Source organism: Aquarana catesbeiana, linkage group LG13 (assembly GCF_042186555.1).
Source record: "Aquarana catesbeiana isolate 2022-GZ linkage group LG13, ASM4218655v1, whole genome shotgun sequence".
Taxonomy (NCBI): Eukaryota; Metazoa; Chordata; class Amphibia; order Anura; family Ranidae; genus Aquarana; species Aquarana catesbeiana.
The window spans coordinates 33,671,546-33,689,930 of record NC_133336.1 but is presented as its reverse complement, the minus strand read 5'-3'; the positions used below and the strand labels follow the sequence as shown (position 1 = coordinate 33,689,930).

Below are 18,385 nucleotides of genomic sequence, written 5' to 3'. Positions count from 1 at the left end.
TTTACTAAAGGAAAATCCACTTTGCACTGCAAGTGCACTTGAAAGTGCACTGAAAGTACACTTGGAAGTAAAGTCGCTATAGATCCAAGGGGGACATGCAAGGAAAATAAAAAAACAGCATTTTAGCTTGCACATGATTGGATGATAAAATCATCAGAGCTTCCACTCGTTTCAGATCTACCCCTTAGATTTAGAGCGACTGCACTTTCAAGTGCACTTGCAGTGCAAAGTGGATTTGCCTTTTGTAAATAACCCCCATTGTGTGTTTGCGGAGACATAAATGAAGTGTCACTTTGTACACTTCAAATAAAGTTACAAATAAAAAGTAAATGGTATGACGCAATGAAATGCTCGTCACACTGACCCCTCACCACGGCTCACTGCAGCCAAAAATAGGACGTTTGGCGTGCTGACAATTTGAGCAATCCCTAAAGAATGCTCCATGTGTAACATTTCAGAATTTCTGATGCGCTGCAGTATGGCACAATTTTAGGAAACAGTTCAAGGGGAACTAAACCCATCGATTTAACGGTTTCCAAAAACAGTTCCATTCCAACTATACTGTGATCGATAGCTGTCACAGTTGCTTGTGTAATGAACTGCGCTGATAAACCATCAAATGGCTGGTGTCATAACTGATCACATGTGCAGCATCATGGCAACTGCAGATCAGAAGGAGGCTAAGATGGTGGCTTCCTTGGCTGTAAAGGATAGGAAGATTTAGTTCCTCTTTAAAGAGGAGTACCGCCTATTTTTTTTTTTTTAAGTCAGCAGCTACAAATACTGCAGCTGCTGACTTTTAAAATAAGGGCACTTACCTGTCCAGGGCGCCCGCGATGTCGGCACCCGAAGCTGACCGGTCCCTCGGCTCTTGGGTGGAGGCGCCACCATCTTCAGTAAGGGAATCAGGAAGTGAAGCCTCGCGGCTTCACTTCCTGGTTCCCTACTGTGCATGCGTGACTCACGCTGCGCGATCCCACTGGTCCCTGCTGTCTTCTGGGACCCGTGTGTCTCTCAGAAGACAGCAGGGGGGGTGGAGAAGGTGCCGGAAGTGCCGTAGATACCCGTGGGTGGCTCGGCTATCTATGCCCGGAAGTGGGAGCAAAATACCTGTATTAGACAGGTATCTGCTCCCCCCTGAAAGGTGCCAAATGTGACACCGGAGGGGGGGGGGGATTCCGAAAAGCGTAAGTTCCACTTTTGGGTGGAACTCCGCTTTAAGGCCCCATTCCCACCTGCGTGTAGCGGAACGTGTTAATTCCCGTTGTGTCACTCAAGTGAATGGGCTGCCCTACTTGCTACAAACACCCCAAACTAGCTCCAGAACCTTTTTGTTCGTGGGCGTATTTTGAGTGCGTGTTTAGGTGTGTTGGTGACGCGTTTTGCCGATAAACATGCATCTGCTACCCCCACTTAGGGTACCATTAACAATTACTGGCACCACATGTGTGACCTGGGATTGCAGTGCCTTTCCATAACACATGTAGTGTGTTTTGTCACACGTTGAGGAAACGCGCAGGTGTGAATGTGGCCTAATGCCCCGTACACACGACCGGTTTTCCCGTCGGAATAAACTCTAAAGGTTTTTCCGACGGAATTCCACTCAAGCTGTCTTGCATACACACGGTCACACCAAATTCCGACCGTCCAGGACGCGGTGACCTACAACACGTACGACGGGACTAGAAAACGGAAGTTCAATAGCCAGTAGCCAATACCTTCTGTCTCGTACTTGCGTCAGAGCATGCGTCATTTTTGGTCCGTCGGAACAGCATACAGACGAGCGATTCCCGATAGGAATTGGTTCCGTCTGAAAAATTTAGAACATGTTCTCTATCTAGGTCCGTCAGAATTTTCGACTTATAAAGTCTGATGGGGCATACACACAATCGGAATAGACGATGAAAAGCTCCCGTCTGACTTTTTCTGTCGGACATTCCGCTCGTATGTACACGGCATAACTGTTGCTAAAAGCAGTTCCATTGAAGGCATGGCACGACTGGTAACCATGGTAACCATGTGTGTTACTTGACATGTTCTGTTCAGTTGATTTTCGCTGTGAAAGGGACCCTAACATACTTCCACAAGGTCGAGCCCAAATCTCATCCCTACGTGCGGTGCGATGTAGTACATTGTATATGTGTGTTTGGATGCCATTAGGAATAACACATAAACAGCGCATTATTGCGCACCGCTGTAATGACTGTCACCACATGTACTGTGGTGTAAATCAATCTCCACCCCCTATTCCCACCTGGTATGAGCATAGCTGAATCATATAGAGGCTTTTTCTTCATTTGTGTGACTTGTATTTCAGGAGCAATCCTAGGAATGGATTCTTCTTGGGCCTCATGCACACTTAACCTTTTCTGAACATTTATCTCATGACACGAGAAGTATTAAAAGTGCACCTAAAGATGCGCTTTTCAAACGCGTTTAGGAGCATTTAGACACATTCAGGTGTGTCAAGTGTTTGCTGTATTGAGGTGACTGGTTGCTATGGGCATAGCTCCCAACTGTCCCTGATTTCGAGGGTCTGTCCCTGATTTGGAGCAATGTCCCTCTGTCCCTCCTTCCTCCTCATTTGTCCCTCATTTTGGTCTGATCTATATAGTTGTATATAAAATGCACTTTTTTATCTATCAAAGAGTATTTTCTAGGTCTAAACCTTTCATCCAATTATTAAATTGCTGCATTTGTAAATTCCAAAAGCCAATATAAAGGAATAGTAGTGGTAAAAAAAAGCACTTGTGGGTTTAACCAATCTTGTTTTTTTGTAACAATTGTCCTTTAAGGGGGCTGATAGTTGTCTCTCATTCCCATCTCAAAAAGTTGGGAGGTATGTATGGGTAACTGCAGTGGGGTGACTGGATGCTATGGGTGACTGCAGTAAAGTGATTTGTTGCTACAGGTAGCTGTATTGAGGTGCCTGGTTGCTATGGGTGACTGCAGTGAGGTGACTGGTTGCTATGGGTAACTGCAGTAAGGAAATTGTTTGCTATGGGTAACTGCAAGGAGGCGACAAGTTTATATGGTTATCTGCAGTGAAGTGACTAGTTGCTATAGGTGACTGGTTGCCATGGGTGACTGCAGTAAAGTTACCAGTTGCTATGGGGAACTGCAGTAAGGTCACTAGTTGCTATATGTAACTGCAGTGGGGTAACTGGTTGCTACGGGTAACTTCAGTGAGGTGATCAATTGCTATGGGTAACTGCAATGAAGTGAAGTGTCTGGTTGCTATGGATGACTGTAGTAAAGTGACTGGTTGCTATGGGTGATATCATGGCAGTAAATTGACAGGTTGCTATGACTGATGGCAGTAAAGTGACCGCAGTTAGGTGTTTGGTTACTATGGGTGACTACAGTGAGGGGTCACTCCTGTTTATGGGCGACTGTAGTAAGGTAACTCTGGGTTGCTATTGGTAACTGCGCTAGAATCCACCTGGTTGCTATTCATAACTGCTGTGAGTTTTCCTGGCACCAGAAGAAGCGGAGCCAAGAGGTAAGGGGGCGGAAATGATGGGGTCATATACAAGGAGACACACCAGATGGGAGGAGTTTCATCTTTTAGCAGGGTCAGCTGCTTTTGGTTGCTATGACTGACAGCAGTTAGCTACTTCTGCTTGCTATGGGAGACTGCAGTACGCTCATTCTGGTTGCTATTGGTAACAGCAGTGCGATGATTGGTCGTCATGGTCGTCATGGTGACTTTGCTCAAACCGCTATCACTGCTAAAGAGTGAAGCTCCTCCTGCCGCCTAACCAATCCTGCCTCCTAGCTCCGCCCCTCCTGCTGCTTACGGGGCATGTCGGGAGTTGTAGTCATCGCTCCGCCTCCGTCAGGTCAGATTCCCGCCCCCCGCACTACGTTTCCCGGCACTCTCCGCGCTACCGAGCCTCTTCCTCAGCTGGGCGGCGGCAGCTTTGAGTTGCCATAGAGTCGTTATTGACAGTTATTGCAGGATGGAGGTGAGTGAGCACCGGGGGACACCGACTGGGAGAGGGGCCCTGACTAATAACGGGGGGCCTGGAGGCAAGAGGGGCTCCTGAGGAAATATAGCCTGGGAGATAGGAGAGCCGGGGACTAATGGGGGGGCCCAGGAGCGCTGACTGGAAGAGGGGACACGAGGGGGGAGCGCTGACTGGAAGAGGAGGACACAAGGGAGGGAGCGCTGACTGGAAGAGGGGGACATGAGGGAGGGGAGCGCTGACTGGGAGAGGGGGACATGAGGGAGGGGAGCGCTGACTGGAAGAGGGGGACATGAGGGAGGGGAGCGCTGACTGGAAGAGGGGGACACGAGGGGGGGAGCGCTGACTGGAAGAGGGGGACATGAGGGAGGGGAGCGCTGACTGGAAGAGGGGGACACGAGGGGGGGAGCGCTGACTGGAAGAGGGGGACACGAGGGGGGGAGCGCTGACTGGAAGAGGGGGACACGAGGGGGGGAGCGCTGACTGGAAGAGGGGGACACGAGGGGGGGAGCGCTGACTGGAAGAGGGGGAGCGCTGACTGGAAGAGGGGGACACGAGGGGGGGAGCACTGACTGGAAGAGGGGGAGCGCTGACTGGAAGAGGAGGAGCGCTGACTGGAAGAGGGGGACACGAGGGGGGGAGCGCTGACTGGAAGAGGGGGACACGAGGGGGGGAGCGCTGACTGGAAGAGGGGGACACGAGGGGGGGAGCACTGACTGGAAGAGGGGGAGCGCTGACTGGAAGAGGGGGACACGAGGGGGGGAGCACTGACTGGAAGAGGGGGAGCGCTGACTGGAAGAGGGGGACACGAGGGGGGGAGCACTGACTGGAAGAGGGGGAGCGCTGACTGGAAGAGGGGGACACGAGGGGGGGAGCACTGACTGGAAGAGGGGGAGCGCTGACTGGAAGAGGGGGACACGAGGGGGGGAGCACTGACTGGAAGAGGGGGAGCGCTGACTGGAAGAGGGGGACACGAGGGGGGGAGCACTGACTGGAAGAGGGGGAGCGCTGACTGGAAGAGGGGGACACGAGGGAGGGGAGCGCTGACTGGAAGAGGGGGACACGAGGGAGGGGAGCGCTGACTGGAAGAGGGGGACACGAGGGAGGGGAGCGCTGACTGGAAGAGGGGGACACGAGGGAGGGGAGCGCTGACTGGAAGAGGGGGACACGAGGGAGGGGAGCGCTGACTGGAAGAGGGGGACACGAGGGAGGGGAGCGCTGACTGGAAGAGGGGGACACGAGGGAGGGGAGCGCTGACTTGAAGAGGGGGACACGAGGGAGGGGAGCGCTGACTGGAAGAGGGGGACACGAGGGAGGGGAGCGCTGACTGGAAGAGGGGGGACACGAGGGAGGGGAGCGCTGAGTGGAAGAAGGGGGACACGAGGGAGGGGAGCGCTGAGTGGAAGAAGGGGGACACGAGGGAGGGGAGCGCTGAGTGGAAGAAGGGGGACACGAGGGAGGGGAGCGCTGACTGGAAGAGGGGGACAGGAGGGGGGGAGCGCTGACTGGAAGAGGGGGACACCAGGGGGGGAGCGCTGACTGCTAGAGGGGGACACCGGGGGGAGCGCTGACTGGAAGAGGGGGACACGGGGGGAGCGCTGACCGGAAGAGGAGGAGCGCTGACTGGAAGAGGGGGACACGAGGGGGGAGCGCTGACTGGAAGAGGGGGACACGAGGGGGGAGCGCTGACTGGGAGAGGGGGACACGAGGGGGGGAGCGCTGACTGCTAGAGGGGGACACCGGGGGGAGCGTTGACTGGGAGAGGGGGACACGAGGGGGGGAGCGCTGACTGGGAGAGGGGACACGAGGGGGGAGCGCTGACTGGAAGAGGAGGACACAAGGGAGGGAGCGCTGACTGGAAGAGGGGGACATGAGGGAGGGGAGCGCTGACTGGGAGAGGGGGACATGAGGGAGGGGAGCGCTGACTGGAAGAGGGGGACATGAGGGAGGGGAGCGCTGACTGGAAGAGGGGGACACGAGGGGGGGAGCGCTGACTGGAAGAGGGGGACACGAGGAAGGAGCGCTGACTGGGAGAGGGAAACACGAGGGGGGGAGCGCTGACTGGAAGAGGGGGACACGAGGGGGGAGCGCTGACTGGGAGAGGGGGACACGAGGGGGGGAGCGCTGACTGGGAGAGGGGGACACGAGGGGGGGAGCGCTGACTGGAAGGGGGGACACGAGGGGGGGGAGTGCTGACTGGGAGAGGGGGACACGAGGGGGGGAGCGCTGACTGGAAGGGGGGACACGAGGGGGGGAGCGCTGACTGAAAGAGGGGGACATGAGGGGGGAGCGCTGACTGGAAGGGGGGGACACGAGGGGGGAGCGCTGACTGGAAGGGGGGGACACGAGGGGGGGAGCGCTGACTGGAAGGGGGGGACACGAGGGGGGGAGCGCTGACTGGAAGGGGGGGACACGAGGGGGGGAGCGCTGACTGGAAGGGGGGACACGAGGGGGGGAGCGCTGACTGGGAGAGGGGGACACGAGGGGGGGAGCGCTGACTGGAAGGGGGGACACGAGGGGGGGACCGCTGACTGAAAGAGGGGGACATGAGGGGGGAGCGCTGACTGGAAGGGGGGGACACGAGGGGGGAGCGCTGACTGGAAGGGGGGGACACGAGGGGGGGGAGCGCTGACTGGAAGGGGGGGACACGAGGGGGGGGAGCGCTGACTGGAAGGGGGGGACACGAGGGGGGGGGAGCGCTGACTGGAAGGGGGGGACACGAGGGGGGGGAGCGCTGACTGGAAGGGGGGGACACGAGGGGGGGGAGCGCTGACTGGAAGGGGGGGACACGAGGGGGGGAGCGCTGACTGGGAGGGGGGGACACGAGGGGGGGAGCGCTGACTGGGAGGGGGGGACACGAGGGGGGGAGCGCTGACTGAAAGAGGGGGACACGAGGGGGGGGAGCGCTGACTGGAAGAGGGGGACACGGGGGGAGCGCTGACCGGAAGAGGAGGAGCGCTGACTGGAAGAGGGGGACACGAGGGGGGAGCGCTGACTGGAAGAGGGGGACACGAGGGGGGAGCGCTGACTGGAAGAGGGGGACACGAGGGGGAGTGCTGACTGGAAGAGGGGGAGCGCTCAGCGCTGAATGGAAAAAGGGGACACGAGGAGGAGCGCTGACTGGAAGAGGGGAGCGCTGACTGGAAGAGGGGAGCGCGGGAGGGGGAGTGCTGACTGGAAGAAGGGGACATGAGGGAGGGGGAGCTATGACTGGAAGAGGGGGACACGAGGGGCGGGGGGGAGTGCTAACTGGAAGAGGGGGGAAACTGATGGGCACAAGGACACCGGGGGGGAGGGCAGACTGGGGACCTTGGAGACTTGCTGGGGGGGGCCTGAAGAATTTTGGGTTACAGATACAAGAAAGGGAACTGTGGGGGATAAGAGAGGCTCCTTAGGAAACTCAGCCTGGAAATAGGGAAAGTGACTGCATGATGGGTGTTGTGGGGTCACCAAAGGGGCTCCTGGCTGTGTATTCATTCTATAGGGTAATACAGACTACAGTGCAGTCATTCTATAGGATAATAGACTGTCTCTGTGCGGTCATTCTATAGGATAATACAGACTGTCTCTCTGTGCGGTCAGGAGGTGGAAGGTCTGTCATGATGTTACTACAGATGGAGAGGAAGTGGAGGTTTCTTGTGTGACAGGAAATGGCAGAGAGAAGTTGTGATCTGCAGCTGTGATGTGACACCCCAGTAATGGATAAGATGTCCTATATATTGCACAAGACACCATATACACCGGTCATAGAGGATTCATGTGTCAGATTTAATGCGGTCTTCAGAAATTCTGCCGTTTTTGGCATCTTAGTTCTCATTCACACCAGTGGAGATTGGTTATACTGCAGTGATGAGCATTTTAGTACAAAAATTTCAGTTTTAATAATTGTGAACTTTAAAGTGATGTGTGGTTGTGTAGCCATCGATTTTAAACATATATACGTTTGTGACCAGAAATAGAGTTTAAAAACTCATTATGCCGCGTACACACGACCGGACTTTAGGGCAGACCTGGTCCGGCGGACCGGAGTCCGGCGGACAATTCGATCGTGTGTGGGCTCCAGCTGGCTTTTTTTCCCGAAAAGTTCGACGGGCCTAGAAATGAAACATGTTTCAAATCTTTCCGACGGACTCGAGTCCGGTCGAAAAGTCCGCTCATCTGTATGCTAGTCCGACGGACAAAAACCGACGCTAGGGCAGCTATTGGCTACTGGCTATGAACTTCCTTGTTTTAGTCCGGTCGTACATCATCACGTACGAATCCGTCGGACTTTGGTTGATCGTGTGTAGGCAAGTCCGTTCGTTCGAAAAGTCCGCCGGACAAAGTCTGCCGTAAAGTCCGCTCGTGTGTACGCAGCATTAGGCTCATCACACTTGTGCAATTTGCCATGTGACTTTGGACATTAAAGTCTCAAGACAACTCAGCCCCCATGTTTTTCAGTGCCAACTATTCAAGTACTTGAGACTTAAAGCGGAGTTCCACTCAAAAGTGGAACTTCTGCTTATCTGTCCCTCCTCTTTTAAAGAGGTTCCTGCACTACTTTTGGTCTGACTTTAATGCGACTTGAGTGCCATAGACTGTAATGCAAACCCTCAAATGTTGCATGAAAGTCGCACCTGAATGGTATACATGCAACAGTTGTCCATTATCATTGGTCAAAGCCAAAGCCACACAAATCTAAAGTAGCATCACGGTTGTACTCCTAAGTCCTCAAAGTGTGAATGAAGCCTCACAATGGATGTGGAGGAAAGTGAATGAGCCCTGAATATCCTGGAAGTCTCTGGTGTGTAGAACAATGATTCTTTGTTTTTTTTCCTCCACTAAGCCCTCGTTCACACCGGCGCCATTTGTCATGCGATTTGACACTTCCAAGTTGCATGATAAATCGTACCCCATAGCCGGCAATGAAACCGTTCAAATTGCTGTGACTTTGAAAAAGGCTCCTACACTACTTTTTTTCCAGATTTTCTTTGCGACTTGCATAGACTTCTGTTAAATGAAATTGCAACCCGCAATTAAATCGGAGGTGCAAATTGCACTGATCTGCGGCCTTTGAAATCGCACTGAAATAGCACAATTTCAAAGTTACACCAGTGTCATTGTGAGGTTTCTATGAGCAGAAAATGAAGACATCCCGGGTTTCCTGGTAGGGAGATCTTGAATCTTCCTTTTTTTTTTTTTTTTCTCCTTCAGGAAACGTTATTGTACGAGATAAAAAATCTTGCTACACCTAATCTGTTTCATGAGAACGAATATGGATGGAACACCTTTAGGATATTCATGTCTGTAAATTGTCATTTTATCTAACAATTTTCTTATCTGAACTTTCAAACAAGTTAAAAAAAAAAAAAAAAAAATGCTGGTAATTATAAATGCATTCTATGTTATCAGTCATCCACCTGTGGAGGTTTATCAGCTGCCCTGTGATTAGGCCAGTTACACTATTCTGTGCTTGCGGCAGATTATTAGGGCTCATACACACTGGGAGTTTAGCCCCAATGCATGAGGCTCCAGTGTTTTAGGCTTGGTTTACACCTATGCAGTTTTGCTTTTGATCTGTTTCTGCAGTGTGTATTTTTTTTTTTTTCACACCTGTTTTTCAATGCGTTTTGCATTATGATATTATTTTTTTTATTTTGGAAAATTTGTTGTTGGACAGATTAAAAAAAGCAAATTACGGTAAAAACGTAAGCTTCTCCATTAAAGCCCCAATTCATACCGGTGCTACTCGTCATGTGATTTGACAGTTCCAAGTTGTGCTCCATTGTCGGCAATCACACACATCGTTTTTAGCAGCGGTATGGGCTGGATCTGTAGTGCCCACAGCGCTGCTCTGTGCCCATACTCTGCAATAATGTGCAGTACTCTGTAATAATGTGCAATACTCTGCCAATACTCTGTCAATACTCTGCAATAAATTTTAACAGAAACAAAGATTTTTTTTTTTTTTACCAAATTTTCAGTCTTTTTTGATTTATAGTGCAAAAAATAAAAAACCCAGCGGTGATTAAATACCACCAAAAGAAAGCTCTATTTGTATGAAAAAAGGGCAAAAATTCCATATGGGTACAGTGTCGCACGACTGAGTAATTGTCATTCAAAATGTGAGAGCACCGAAAGCTGAAAATTGATCTGGCTAGGAAGGGGGTTTAAGTGCCCAGTGGTCTAGTGGTTAAATAAATTGTTTCCAATATACTGCACTTCGTCTAGCGCACCTTGTTTCCCTTTTTTTACCCCATTTTCCAGAGTTTGCTTCAACTCCCAAGGGAGCTGCCGCTGGTGCTTATTACCAACCCTCATCATCATTTACTGGGACTTGTTGTTCACCAATCACATTCTTACATTTTAATAATTGCTATATTGTGTCTTATATCCATTTTATTTGCTATTAGTTATGCTGTGCATGTTCTGATTCTTGTGCCATCTCTCCTTTTTTCTTTTTCCCTTTCCAAAAACGTAGTGGCTGAAAAAAAGCACAGATAGTAAACGTGTCTCATAGGAAACCATGTTAAATGGACTGTAGTGCATTTCTGCGAAAAGCGCATAAGTATGAACTGAGCCTTAAAGTGGATGTAAACCCAATGTCATCCTTTCTAAACTACTGCCATAGGGGTTATCTATGAGGATATACATGCCTCCTGCATGTATCTTTACCTGTCAAATGTCTCTCTTGTCTGTTATGAGAGCCGAAAAACGGCATATTATGTGGGCGGGTCTGTTGTCTGGAGCTCGGTGGGTGGAGTCGTGATGTCAGTACACTCCCCGCCCACCTCTACACTCCCCGCCCACCTCTACACTCCCCGCCCACCTCTACACTCCCCGCCCACCTCTACACTCCCCTTGTCAATATGCATTTTCTCCTGTATATTTCTAACTGAACTTCTGCTATGATCTCTAACGTCCAGTGAAAAGACAGGAAATTAACCACGTGACTTCAGCATGCCAAATCATGGTGAGGTGTGGAACAGCCAATCCTTGCAGAGCTGCTGAAGAAAGGAGTGGGGGTGGGAATTAAAAAACAATGCCTGTGTCTTAGGCTGCCACTCACAGCAAGGGGGAGGATTTGACAAAGTTTTTCTCTATTTGTCAAGATTTCTCTCACTGAACAATAAATGAGGATTGCTCAGAGATGGATTAACTCTGTGTGGCAAGACCGGGCTCAAGTGATAGGAAATCTTATACTCTACAGTATGATAAAAAAAAAAAAAAAAAATTTCGGGTCTACATCCACTTTAAGGCCCATACACACGATCAGACTTTTTGACAACAAACATGAAAATTACCTGTTTTAAGGCAACATCCGACCGTGTGTACACTCCATCGGACAAACGTTTTCGGTTTTCATCGGACAAATGTTGGCTGTGCAAACAGACAAACTTTCCGGCAACAAAAGTCCTATGGTGCAAAATCCTATTGTGTGTACACAAGTCCATAGTACTTTAGTCCAAAGTACAAACACATGCTCAGAACCAATGCAAAAGATCAGACCACAATACAGAAGTTGACCAAAGGGTGGCAGTAAAGAGCTGAAAAACCACGTGATTTGGTGAAAGTTGGCTTGAAAAGTCCTGCCGTGTGTATGCATACCACGTTCACGGCCAACGCCCTTTGGACAGAAATCCACTCCACGGAAAAGTTTGTATGAAGTCCGATCGTGTGTATGAGGCTTTAGTTTGACAGGCTGCTGGCAGCGGGGCTGGACATTGCACCTGTGCCTTCAGCTGCAGCTACACCCTAGAACGTCATGCACTTGGGGCCTTATGCAGCTTGTTTTATCAGCATAACTTTTTATATGAATCTGAATGCAGATTTATTTCTTCTATGGACCCATGCACACAGCTGGGCGAAGATCAACAAACCTGTGCTGCATTCAGATTTATAAAAGTTTATAAAGTCCACACCTGAGGTCCTATCATTGTGATAATGTCTACATGCCTACAGCACCAATGTTTTCTATTAGAGTACAATGGCCACTGCATCCTATCAATGGAGGATGCTAGGCAGCAATAAACTCCCCATGTCCTAGCAACAAACGACACTAGGCGGCAATAGCCATCTGTGTGTCCTAGCAACAACCTCTTGGAAAATACAGTATCTTTGCAAGATGAAAGAGGAGAGATTGTTATCATCATCATCATCAACTGAGTCATTGAAAAGCTAATGACTGGTCTTGGTAAGTTTTATAACAGATGGATATCTGGCTGCCTGTCATTCTCATTGAGATGTCGCACACTAGGCCTCATGTACGCCGCTGCTGGTAAACGGACGCTTAGGAGCAGTTGGGCATTTTTTTCAACTGCTCCTGAACTCCCCTATATTATCTTATCAGTACATGTACACAGGGTAATTTATAGTCGTTTCTAGGCAGTTGAGTTTTTAGAGGCCTTTTTTGGAAAGCAAAAACATGAATTCAGACGCTGAGTTTTGAGGCATTTCAAGCGCCAAACGCTTCTAAATGCGGTAACTCGTGTTTAGCCGCTTTTCGTTTACAGGCTCTTTTTTTTTTTTTTTTTTTTTTGCTATTTTGAAAAAAAACTTTTTTTTTTTTTTTTTTAACGCAAACATGGCAAAACTGACGTTTTAAACCTGGGTTACTATCTGTCAAGTTAAAGTGCTTGTAAGCCCTTACAGACAACTTTAACTTACAGATAAGCCTAGATTAAGGCTTACCTGTAGGTGCAAGAAACATCTCCTTAACCTACATGACATAAAAGTCCTCCCCCATCTATCCAAAACTTAAAAAAAAGCTGAGGGTTAACTTTAAGCAATAACTGAATCTCTTTCTTTCCTCAGTGTCATTTCCTGTTTTTTAGGGCTGTATTTAATCTGACTGATGACTGGCACAATACAGACCTCAGGTTTCAGACCAGAAATGGGACAGGCGAACGTGTAATTTAGGGGCCAGGCTATCCAATAAGTAAACAGTACTCTGGTTGAAGAAATGTGGAAGCTTCCATCATTTCCTTGTTTTTGAAGGCACCAACTTTGGGTCCAACGTTATCCTGTCTTCACTCCATAGTCGCTGACTGAGACTGAGCATGCATGAAGCTGGTTTAAAGTTCTCTCATGATCATTTAAAAAGAAAATATTTGCTCATAAATGCATGTGCAAATACCTTGACTTGTTCATTCCATAAACTAAAATCATTTTTTTTTTTCCTTTTTTTTTTTTTTTTCCTTCTGCTGCTTGTTTCAGACAAGCGTACAGAGGCAGAGCTGAGCGCTGTCAATCGTGCTTCATAGTTACATAGTAGGTGAGGTTGAAAAAAGACACCAATCCATCAAGTCCAACCTATGTGTGTGATTATATGTCAGTATTACATTGTATATCCCTGTATGTTGTGGTCGTTCAGGTGCTTATCTAATAGTTTATTGAAACTATCGATGCCTACCGCTGATACCACCGCCTGTGGAAGGGAATTCCACATCCTTGCCGCTCTTACAGTAAAGAACCCTCTATGTAGTTTAAGGTTAAACCTCCTTTTCTTCTAATTTTAATGAGTGGCCACGAGTCTTGTTAAACTCCCTATTTTATCCCTATTGTGGTGTCACCAGTACAGTATTTGTATATTGAAATCATATCCCCTCTGAAGCGTCTTGTGATCTTTGTCTCCTTCATACTGCTTGGTCAAAAAGGGGGAGAGGGGAGGAGCTGTTAGCCATTGAATCTCTGTTTCTACAACGGGTAGAGAGATGGGACAAAATGCTAGCATGGCTTAACGCAAAATAAATAAATAAACCCCTGTTTGACCAACTTAAAGGGAAACTTCAGTTTTGTTTTTTTGTTTAACCGCTTGCCCGCCAGAAGATTTACCCCTCTTCATGACCAAGCCAATTTCTGCGATATGGGACTGTTATTTTAAAGGACAATTGCGTGGTCATGCATCGCTGTGCATAAATTACATTTATGTAATTTTTTTTTTTTTTTTCCCCACAAATAGAGATTTCTTTTGGTGGTTTTTGATCACCACTGCATGTTGTGTTGTTTTTTTTTTTCTTTTTATGCTATAAAGAGTAAACAAAAAAAAACAAAAAAAATGACAATTTCTGCATAAATTTAGGCCAATCTGTATTCTGCTATATATTTTTGGTAAAAAATCCCAATAAGCGCATATTGATTTTCACGAGTTATAGTATCTACAAAATATGGTGATATATACTTGAATTTTTATTTCTTTTTATACTAGTAATGGCGGCGTTCAGCGACTTATAGCAGGACTGTGCTATTGCGGCGGAAAGTCAGACACTAACTGACACTTTGTGGGAACCAGTTACTCTAACAGAGTGATTGGGGCTAACAATATGCACTGTCACTGTACTAATGACACTGGTTGGGAAGGGGTTAAACATGCAGGGTGATAAAAGGGTTAAATGCGTGTCTAATGTGTGTGAGCTGCTTTTACTAAGGGAAGTGTTGGATTTTATCCTCTGCTTTGCAGGGAAAGCTGGCAGACGTCTTATTGGCTGGCGCCCGCTGATCAGCTTTTGCTGGGACAAATCACAGTAGAAGCGGCACACCCCCTACCCGGAAGTGCAGAATCCTGTGATTCTGCATAGCGTGGCTGCCCTGTAGCAGTAAATCTGCTATGGGGCGACCGACAAGTGGTTCTATTCAGCGGCTGCAAATACTAATAGCTGCTGACTTATTAAAGTACTCAGGTACGTACTGCCTGGGGTCCAGAGCTGTCTCCCTACAGCTGGTTCTTACCTCCTGCAAGTCCCACCTCTATTTTGGATGTGGGAGCCGGCTGTGGCTTCCTGAGGAACCACAGCTGGATCTCCACTGCACATGTGGGTGCTCATGCAGCACTTTGTAAATAGTCTGGAGCCCCCTGGAACATGTGATGTGTTGCAGGATGGGAGGGGAGGATATGTAATCATTGCCTATGTGAGGATTGCGGAAAGTTGGAGCAGATACTGATAAAAATTGCTCCACCAAAAAAAAAAGCGGGACTTCACTTTTTAAGTGAAGTTCCTCTTTAAAGCGTTTGTTAACCCAAGTAAGAAAAAAAAAATGGATCCTGCTCGTTTAAAGCATGTTATATGACACAGTGCTTATCCTGTGTCATTTGGCCCCCTGTAAAACCTAAAAAACCTGGCTGATCCTGCCAGTTTCTCCCCACTCCTCTGTAAACTGACCACGGTGTATCATGGCGTCTGAGCCCTGCCACTGTGGCCAGTTTAAGTGCCTCCCTCATCAGCAGCCTGCTATCTGCTCTCCTCTCTGCTCCTGTGTCCTCCTCCCCACTTCCCTCTCTGTCTGTGTGTGAGCCGCCCCCCCCCGCCTGCTGCTCTCATAACACTAACCTGTATACACCATCAGCACTGCCTCCTATTGTAGTATCCCCCTCTGTGAATGATTTATAAATATAAATGCTGTAAATACCTCATTTAAGAGCCGAGATTGCGATCAAATGACCAGCCAGCTCTCTCCTCCTCCCCTCCAGACTGACATTAGCAGAGAAATCTCAGCCCCGCCCGCTGCATCTCTCAGAGGAGGAGAAAGCTGTCCAGTCATGTGATCGTAATCTCGGCAGTCAAATTAGGTATTTGCAGCATTTATTTTTATAAATTGCACACAGAGGGGGATACTACAATAGGAGGCAGTGCTGATGGTGTATACAGGTTAGAGTGGCTTAACAACCACTTTATTGCTTTTGTAAGTGTCCCATTCAGAGCTTTTTTATGGAATGTAAACAGCTGGGTGCTCCTCCTCCCCCCCCCCCCCCCCCCTGCATACTAGCACATTATGTGAACTTACCTGAAAACGAAGCATTGCAGCGATGCAATGTCATTGCTGGAGGCCGCTTCCATCTAAACCCGGTCTTCCGGACTCTGGCATTTGTGGGGGAGCCGGTATTTACAGCACAGGATTCTGAAGAAATGGCCGGGTGGCCGTTTCTTCAGAGCGAATGCGCCAATGACGTCATCGGCTGCATCCACAGTAAATATCTCCTAACCAGGGATATGCAATTAGCGGACCTCCAGCTGTTGCAAAACTACAAGTCCCATCATTACTCTGGGTGTCATGCTTGAGGCTGTCAGTCTTGCTATGCCTCATGGGACTTGTAGTTCTGCAACAGCTGGAGGTCCGCTAATTGCATATCCGGTGCAAGTTTTGGAGATATTTACAGTACCTATAGGTAAACCTTATTATATGCTTACCTATAGTTGCAAGTACAGCATTAAAGTTTACAACCACTTTAATATGTGTAAATATAGTTAAAGGCAGCCTGTGTATCACGCATGCCTTTAACACACAGCCTGTAGAAAAGCTTTGATTTTTAAAATACATATTCTGTACACTGATTACCATTTAAGATATGGGAATGAGCCCTCAATATACTCCCTCTTTAGATACATTTTCAGAATGCTGTTTCTAGGTCCTAAATTGTTTATTTTGCCTCTTAGCAGATCTATAGATCTTATGATTGTTGTTGGCCATTGTCCAATCTGTCTATGAAAGAATCTGGTTGTGTGAGGGCTGTGTGACCTAATCCTGTCTTTGGGTGTGTTAGCCGCCTGTGATGTAGCTGGGAGCACAGCCCTGGGGACGGGCCCTCTGTGTTCCTGGGAGCGTCCGGTCCCTGGCAACTATCTTACTAGCACAATGCTCCTGGAAACCATGACAGGCCTGCATGTGTATTAGAAGCCGGAGCTGAGCTGTTTGTGGCTTTTATGAAATAGAGGCGATCTCCTGTGATAGAGAAAGGAAAAAAATAAATTAAAATAGTCAGTGGAGACATCAGACAAAAAGCCCTTCTACAAATTAAGTTTTGGGACACCTGCCTTTACATGCACATTAACTTTAATGAAATCCCAGTCTTAGTCTGTAGGGTTCAATATTGAGTTGGCCCACCCTTTACAGCTATAACAGCTTCAACTCTTCTGGGAAGGCTGTCCACAAGGTTTAAGAGTGTGTCTATGGCAATGTTTGACCATTCTTCCAGAAGTGCATTTGTGAGGTCAGGCACTGATGTTGGACGAGAAGGCCTGGCTCACAGTTTCCTCTCCTAATTCAGTGCAAAGGTGTTCTATGGGGTCGAGGTCTGGATTCTGTGCAGGCCAGTCAAGTTCCTCCACCCCAAACTTGCTCATCCATGTCTTTATGGACCTTGCTTTGTGCACTGGTGTGCAGTCATATTGGAAAAGGAAGGGCCCATCCCCAAACTGTTGCCACAAAGTTGGGAGCATGAAATTGTCCAAAATATCTTAGTATGCTGACGCCTTAAAGCGGAGTTTCCTTCACTGGAACTAAGGGGCCGAGCCCAACTCCTGAGAACCCCCCACCCCTCACCATAACCCCCCACCCCTCACCATAACCCCCCCACCCCTCACCATAACCCCCCTCCCCTCACCATAATCCCCCCTCCCCTCACCATAATCCCCCCTCCACTAAAAGATTTGGTCAAACATTTCCATAGACACACTCCTAAACCTTGTGGACAGCCTTCCCAGAAGAGAAGTAAAAGAAAATCCCAAATTTTGGGTTGTCCCCAGAAAAGTAATAGAGATGAAATCTTACAATGGGGACAATGGTTATGGTGACCAGGGGGTTCCCCCAGGGATTCCCTTAATTTTCAAAGATTTCCTCTTCCTCTTACGTCCTGTTTTTTGCTGTGGGACAGGAAATAAAGTTAAATCTCCCCAAGGGGATGCAGATGGCAAAAAGTAAACAGACCAGGGTTTGTATTGCTGTCTGTGCCCCATTTTAAGATTTACCCTCTTTGTCGTGTTTACCATTATCATTAAGCCCTCATTCGCACTGAAGGCGGGTATGAAATTGTGTGCATTCAGCTGAACTTGCACGATTTTAAACCCACATTTCAGTGCTAGTTTGGGGGCAATTTGAAAGACATCTGTGCGGGTTCATGCACAGATGTCTTTTAAAATTAGGGGTGCAAAGGATCAAAAAACTCAAGGTTCAGATCGTTCCTCGGATCAGGAGTCACGGTTCGGATCATTTTCGGATCAACAAAAAAAAAATCTGTAATAATATATTGGCAGGGCATGGCAGAGTATTGGCAGGGCTTTGCAGAGTATTGGCACTGCTGCCATCCGAACCCTCCCCTCCACTGTACAGATCAGTACACAGAGGGGAGAGAGGAACCGGCGTCATGACATGATGCTGGTTTGTTACAAGTGATCGCTCCGTCATTTGACGGAGCGATCACGTGGTAAACGGCCGCCGGGTGTACCAAGATGGCCGCTGCTCCGGAGCTAGGCCGAAGCTGCGGTCTTTTCTATGGCCGAGGCCACAGAGCGCTCCGCGGATCGCGGGTGTCCCGATCCGCAGAGGTTGATCCGTACGGATCACAGATCAATGACGATCCATTGCACCCCTAATTAAAATTGCCCCCAAAGTCGCCAAAAGTAGTGCGGGAATTTAGTGCGGTGCCACAAAGTCAATTGGGACAG

At 48.7% G+C, this 18,385-nt stretch overlaps 1 protein-coding gene across 6 annotated transcripts in view; it reads left to right on the top strand.

Moving 5' to 3' along the window:
* The first annotated feature begins 3,845 nt into the window (after positions 1 to 3,845).
* CEP128 (centrosomal protein 128) overlaps positions 3,846 to 18,385 on the top strand; it is a 361,449-nt gene continuing 346,909 nt past the window's right edge. For all 6 annotated transcript variants that reach the window (XM_073610796.1, XM_073610792.1, XM_073610795.1 and 3 more), the window contains exon 1: positions 3,846 to 3,968. The gene's annotated coding sequence lies outside the window, so the exon portion shown is untranslated. The remainder of the gene's footprint in view (positions 3,969 to 18,385) is intronic.